The sequence below is a fragment of the Rhodnius prolixus genome, unplaced genomic scaffold (genome assembly GCF_049639745.1).
Source record: "Rhodnius prolixus isolate KJV_2025 unplaced genomic scaffold, Rpr scaffold_13, whole genome shotgun sequence".
In the NCBI taxonomy this organism is placed as follows: Eukaryota; Metazoa; Arthropoda; class Insecta; order Hemiptera; family Reduviidae; genus Rhodnius; species Rhodnius prolixus.
The window spans coordinates 6,992,117-6,999,343 of NW_027411583.1; the positions used below are offsets into that span (position 1 = coordinate 6,992,117).

The 7,227-nt window shown below is 29.3% G+C and overlaps 1 long non-coding RNA gene across 1 annotated transcript; it reads right to left on the reverse strand.

Annotated features, from left to right (window-relative positions):
• Positions 1-2,440: 2,440 nt before the first annotated feature.
• Positions 2,441-6,360, reverse strand: LOC141448052 (uncharacterized). Its single transcript, XR_012454807.1, has 3 exons — positions 5,769-6,360; positions 4,747-4,879; positions 2,441-4,157 (listed from the first exon to the last, which is right to left on the reverse strand). It is a non-coding gene; the product is annotated as an uncharacterized lncRNA (long non-coding RNA).
• Between the last annotated feature and the right edge of the window lie 867 nt (positions 6,361-7,227).

A 7,227-nucleotide genomic window follows, 5' to 3' on the forward strand; every position in this document is an offset into this window, starting at 1 on the left:
AAATTAATTTCCAGTTAAAATGTAAAAATTAATAAAGTGAAATAGAAAAATAATTAAAGAAATACGAATCATTGCTTGCTCAGGCATGCAAGATTCATTGGTCGACCACGTGCTAATTCAATTAATGTTTTGTTTAATTTTTTAATAAAAAAATATCTAAGACCCCGTAAATTTAATATAGTTGTATCACTAATTTAATTTTCTATTAATTTTAATAAAAATTTGATTGAATTTAATTAAAAAAATAGTAAAATCTTACTTACATGAACTACATAGATGTTGACTGGTCGGGAGCCCAATGGCAACTGACTGCAAAAATCCGTTAGTCGCCATATTTGAACTTGGATTTTTTATAAAATCAAATTTAAGCATAATTCTTTTTAAAATGGATTAATAACAAGTTAATTTAGATAAAAAAATGATTTTCCCACACTATTAATAGGTTTAAAGTCTTTTTTTTAATAAATAATTTGGGACTACTTTATGACGTCACACCTAAGCACATGGTTTTGCGGAGAATACAAAAAGTAGTTCCAATTAAAAATTAATAATACTAATTTTTTTCTTTTAAAAAATGAAAGAATATTAAATTATCAAGTTGAAATGAGTAGTTAAAAATTGATTTTCCATTAGAAATTGTTTTTTAAGGCAAAAATGAGCACCTATACTTCTAACCTTCTTTGGCTAATTCTTGAAAATCTGCTAGATAGATTTTCTTCAAATTTGGAATTTTTATTAAATAATAGGTAAAGTTTAATAATAAATTAGTGGTAAAACTTAAAATTTTATTTAAATGCTAGTTTACGAGTTAGACCTAGGGATGAAGGTGTACTCTAAAAATGGTCTCAAAATAAGATTTCAGAAAACAGTTTTCAGTAAAATTAATGTAATACAGCTTAAATAAAAAGTACACAAAGTTTGAACCAAATCATTGAAGCTGTTTTTAAGAATAATCCGTAATAACTACTTAACCTATTACCTACTCTCTTATACGTGGCGAATTTCCACGAACCTAAGAAATAATTTTATCTTTTAAGTTAATATTTGTATAAATTCTTCATTGCCTATAATTCTACGTTAGCAGTAAGATCTTAATCTTGCATTGAAATTGTTTCATATGTAAGCCTTAGAGTGGAAAAGCTAGTTACGTCAATATTCTTTTATAATGAAATTTTAGCTCGCAATTACTGATCATTTGCGCTTTATAATTGAATTTTACATCATATTAAAGAGTAATAGTTGAGTGTAGGCGGAAACATTTACCTGTGAACCAATTTTTAAATAACTCAAATCAGGCTTTACCCAATCTTCAGAGTGGAAAAGCTAGTTACGTCAATATTCTTTCACAATGAAATTTTAGCTCGCAATTACTGATCATTCACGCATTATAATTGATTATTACATCATATTAAAGAATAATAGTTAAGTGTAGGCGGAAACATTTACCTGTGAACCATTTTTTAAATAACTCAAATCAGGCTTTACCCAATCTTCAGAGTGGAAAAGCTAGTTACGTCAATATTCTTTCACAATGAAATTTTAGCTCGCAATTACTGATCATTTACGCATTATAATTGATTATTATATCATATTAAAGAACAATAGATAAGTGTAGACGGAAACTTGTGACCCATTTTCTTAATAACTCATTAAGGTATACTTCGAGTTACTTACCATTTGATGATAAAGTAGGAAGAGGTCTAGAAAAGCTGGGGGAGTTTTGTGACGTGAATGGATCCCTCAGATCGTGGACTAAGATACCCATCTAAATTATCTTTAGGTTTTTAGAATACGAACGCTAGAGCTGATGAAATTCCTAAGTAATTAAGAGTTTGGTAAATACTTTGCTATACTTTATAGCGGTTGTGAATCTTTATTTTTGTTTTTATTTTAAATAAGGGAAAACGACGTGAGATAATCCACCAGTAAATCTAGATAAGTTTAGGACAGTCTAGAAATGCAACAAAGATGAATAGAACGTAGTTTCACTACAATAAGTCAAAGTCCTTGGGAATAATTTTTAGAATTGATTGTAAACTTTATAAGTTAAATGAGGCGACAGTCTGGCATTTGAGAAATCAAAAGAAGGGTTCATTAAATGATTACATTATTAATAAGTCAGTAATTACTTTTACTGCAATGACCCCCTTGATGTTGATAAATAAAATAAATGCGCTCAATGCAAACCCGGAAGAAAAGGTAAATAGACCTGTAAAAAGTTATGAGATATCCTCATTTCTTATCTATTACTTTCACTTTTCTTCAACTTGCAGTTGAACTGTAGAAAATTGTTTCAATTGAAATAAGTTGTAAAAGTGAAACGAGTCAGTTTTTACAAAAAGTTTTGTGAAAATTAGTGAATTATAAAATATCAGACAATGTCTCATAAACTGATGTTGTTTAAGATAATGATTGGATCGGTATTATTCGTAGCAAATGGTAAGATTATCAGTAAGCTTTTATTATCCTATAGCAATATCATCATTAAATTAAATCTGAAATAATGTCGTCACAACATGCTTAAATTTTAAAGCAATACTAACAACTTTTAGTTTCATCCAAGTACAGTGAACTTTTTAAGAGAATTTGCTCTGATTACTTTGAATTATAACTTTTAAAAAAAGGTAGATCAATAAATGGCAATAAAGAACAGAGAAGAAGTCAGGCAAAATTGTAACAGATTGTAATACTCGTAGCTCCAGATAATTTTACTTTATGATTATTCAATTCATTAATGAACTAGTTGCCTTGAACTAAGCCTTAATTTATATTTGCTGTCGGTCATTTAAAAAAGGGGAATACACTAAAAAAAACTAATAAATCATTAATGTGTCAGTTTTTGAGTCCAACTTATTGGGTAAAATTGCCTGCCTCTTGTAAGTTTCCTTAAATTTTGGGGAAAAAAGAATTAGATGGTTGTGACTAACAAGTCGAAAATTTATCATCAGAAAGTAAAAAAATTATTGAGAATTACAGTAAGAAAGAGGTGTTATTACCTTCAATTTTATAGTTTTTCCAGAAAGTCAAACAACCAGATTGGAAAAACTTATCTAATTAATAAATAAATTTTTCTCAGCATTCTTTTCAAAATAAATGGATTTAAATCAGAAAAAAAAAAATTATTTGTGAGATAAGTTCTCGAGTTAAGCAGTAATTTTTAGTCTTGTTTACATAAATGAATCAATATTTCTTGGAAGTAAAAATTTTCCTTAAAATAAATTTTTGCTTTAAAACATCCTTAAACTATAGTTATGAATTCAAAGTTTTTAAATTTTTGGATACTCCTGTAGTAAACCATTACAAAAAAAATCTTAAGTAGAAGACAAGGTAGTTCGAGTTTCGTGACCAGTTGCCTGCCTGAGAAGTTAGTTAAACCACACATTTAACCATGCTGGCGACTCTCATGACTTGCACTCACATTTAACCATGTTGGCGACCCTCTAGACCTACATTGTACTACCTTACACTCACATTTAACCATGTTGGTGACTCTCTAGAACTACATACGACTACCCTACAGTCACATTTAACCATGCTGGCGACCCTCTAGACCTACACTGTACTACCTTACACTCACATTTAACCATGCTGGCGACTCTCTAGAACTACATAGGACTACCTTACACATATATTTCTAAAACATTTAAACACATTTAACCATGCTGGTGACTCTCATGGCTTCTATAGGACCACCTTGCACACACATTTAACCATGCTGGTGACTCTCATGACTTATATAGGGCCGCGTTACACTCACATTTAATCATTTTGGTGACTCTCTCTAGTTTTTGGCATGTGAACAATTAGGAGTTGTTAAAGACCATCTCGTCTCAGTTCTTTTTTTTTAATTTTGTAATATTTAGTATTGTAATATACTTATTTAATTATATGTATTCATTTAGGTAAATTACTTTTTAAAAATGCACTTTTTTTTTTTTTTGCTACCAATTCTACATTTTCTTTTCAACAATATCATAAGTTGAACGTAAGGTTTCTTAATAATTAGTTTAATTTATACTCTATATCTTAAATAGTTGATTAATAACAAAAATTCTTTGTAAACTTTAACTGGATAGATGTTTTCCAACGTCTTTGCACGGTTGGTTCAATGTGATGAAGTTTAGCAGGCGTACTCTTCTAGTAACGGCTGTTTTTATCTGAAAATTAACATTCAAACATATCAATGAACAATCTGTTTATAAAAATAAGTTGAACTAAACCTATTTTTCAATCAATTTAACTTTTTGCCCAGAATTTGCTTTTAATTTACTTAAAGAAAGTTTAAACTAGTACATTATGGATTCAAATTAACGAGAAATCTGTCTAAATAAAAACAACACCTCTTTTCAAATTTATACTATATATAAATTTAAACTAGTACGAAATTGTTTAATTTTAATGAAAACAATTATAGCAATTATATGCAAGGCCCAACAAAGGGAAGACACTCTATACTCTTTTTACACATGTTGAATTATTCAATCAAATTGAAACTTTTTTCGTTAAAGTAAGAACACTTGGACCGACCGAACTATAGTTTTATTTGAGAAACACAAGTTTACGTGTGTTTACGTATTGAATTGTTCAATCAAATTAAAACCTACTTAAAAAAACAAATCATTCAGATTGTAAGAAAACAATATAATTTATCTAAAAAAGTTTTATTTTCTGTTGAAATGATTTAAATATCGGAAGCTCCACAGATGGAGTGGATAGCTTCCTTTATGTATAATACAATAAGCCTACCTGAAGAAGAGCTCCAGAGGATACAGTACGTACATTTCTTTATGTTTCAATTGTCCGCGATGTAGAAATGTCTGTGAACGAATGTGAGGACATGCTGCTGGATGTAAAGAAGAGCTCTCATGGAAACTGCGAGCTGGTAAAGGACAGAAAAATACAACGGTAAATGAAGAGAATAAAAAGTGCTTATTAAAAAATAAATAGGTCTCTATTTTGAAACCTTTTTTAATGCAATTTTAATACTGAAACTAATAAATATTAGGTTTTCCTCTACAACAGTCCAATATAATTTACGGCACGCATTTCGGAATAATATTAAGCATCAATAATCAATGCAATTAAAATACTATCTTTAAACTTATCACTTGGAAGTTAAAGCCAATAGGATTGGCTTCAACAAAACTTCTTAAACTGAGTTCGTTTAGTTTAGGTTCGTTCAGTTAGTTTCTATTAGGTTACAGGTTTGATACAAAGTACTCGTATGTGGCCAGAACAAAATTAAATATAAAACACTCAAAACCAAAATATAAACGAATAAAATAACTTAGAAAAAATAATTATAGCTTTTATAATTAATGGTTGAGAGTGAACAAAATCTTAAATATAAGAGTAATTATCTAGCAACATAACATTTGTTTAAACATTGAGCTAAAGGTATTTATTTTTTTCGAATTGAAAAGGATTTTTAAAAGTACTGATCATCAGTTTCAAAAACTATTACTTTTGATTAGATACCACTTTAATATTTTGTATGCCATCCTTTCTACGTAATAAAACTTTTTGGAATTTTTTTCTGTAATTTTGAGTTTTTTTTTCATACGATATTTATCAAAGCTATATGTTTAAGCATAATAGAGAAAGAGAGAAAGTTAATGAGTTATTAAATGAGGTGGCAAGAAATTACTTTCACAAAGAAAATATTAAAGAAGGAATGAAGCTGATACTAATTACATCAGTTTAAACTAAAACTAAACTGAAAATAGATTAAACTAAAATATATATTAAAAAACAGAGAAAAGACTTACTTGGATTTTGGAATTCCTTTAATATAAATTCTGGATGACTTCAACTCTTAGAAGTAGCATACTCGAACACTTAGTTCCCTTTGATAATCTTTAGGCCTTAGAAGTACACTGATATCAAAATTTGATATCTTTGAATGATTAATGAACATCTTTGGTTCAAAAAATTTGTTAGAAAGTTACCTGCGGATTAACTCTAGTTCTTTATATTCATGAATCCATAAAAATGAATTTAACCACTTACAGTTAACTGTTTTCCAAGTTTACACAAACTCGTGATTGCAGTGTACGGCATGCTGAATTTTACAGAAACTGTAGAAACCATAATTTACGAAACTTTGACTGAAGAAGAAACATAAGCTTCTTCAATAATTTTGATGATTAATTGAAACTTGCCAGAACTTGAAATTTGAGAAAAACTAAAATATGTTCCCATTCTTTTCAGATAAAGTTTAATAAACGATTAGAAAACTAGTTACAGATGATCAATGATCAAAAGAACTGAACGGAATCAGTAGAAAAAATATTGCGGTGGTCCACCTATTTGCTCGTACTCGTAAAGTTATGGCATACTAAGACTAACTGATATCGATAAGGTTATAATCTGCACTGTCTTAACCTTTCAATGCTTTTTAGATTATAGACATTATTCGTTACGAAAAACAAAAATAAGTTTAGAAGTGACCATAAACATACTTCTAAAATTGTTTTGAAAATATAGTGATAAGGAAAAATACCCAAATCAAAATATAACTTTTAGGGTGGCCCCTCACAGAGAGCAGCTATAAATTCACAACCGGTCGCTCTTAAAAGAGTTCGCCCCAAGTTGTGGAGTGTGTCTCCACATTACAGCTAGTAATCACATACTGGGTAGATGCATCATCTTTGTTATTCAGTCAGAAAGTGTATAGTGTGTGACAGAAATTTATGGCCAAATTCTGTACACCAAACTAACTGATGAATCACACTCTCGAGATGATGCGAGTTAAAATCAACGTAATGATCTCAACTGTGCTTCGTCACTTTTGTTTTTGTGCAAGAAATACCATGTTTTTAAAAAAACATTTGATTTAAAATAATTTTAAAAAATGTCCTAAAATTTATTGCCTTTAAATAGTAGGATACGGTAGGTTGATTTTAGCTTGAAGTTGCAGTGGTAAAACCAAAACTTAAAAGATCCTCTGAATATTCTTGGTGGCAGTTGGTCGAGAAAAGAAAAGATTAAACAAATTTTTCCCGAAGGCAAACAGAATCATACAACTATCACCATCACTGCGTGAACCCGACACCCACACCAAACCTTTCTTCCATATGGACATCAGAAAAACCGGAAACAGTTCTTATAGACGAAAAAACCTTCTTCAGATACTCTTAAATAGTAGTTTGACTGGCATCTGAGATTATACTTACGATTTTTATTTCATATCACTCTAAATATTTCCTGTATTAAATAAATATCAAG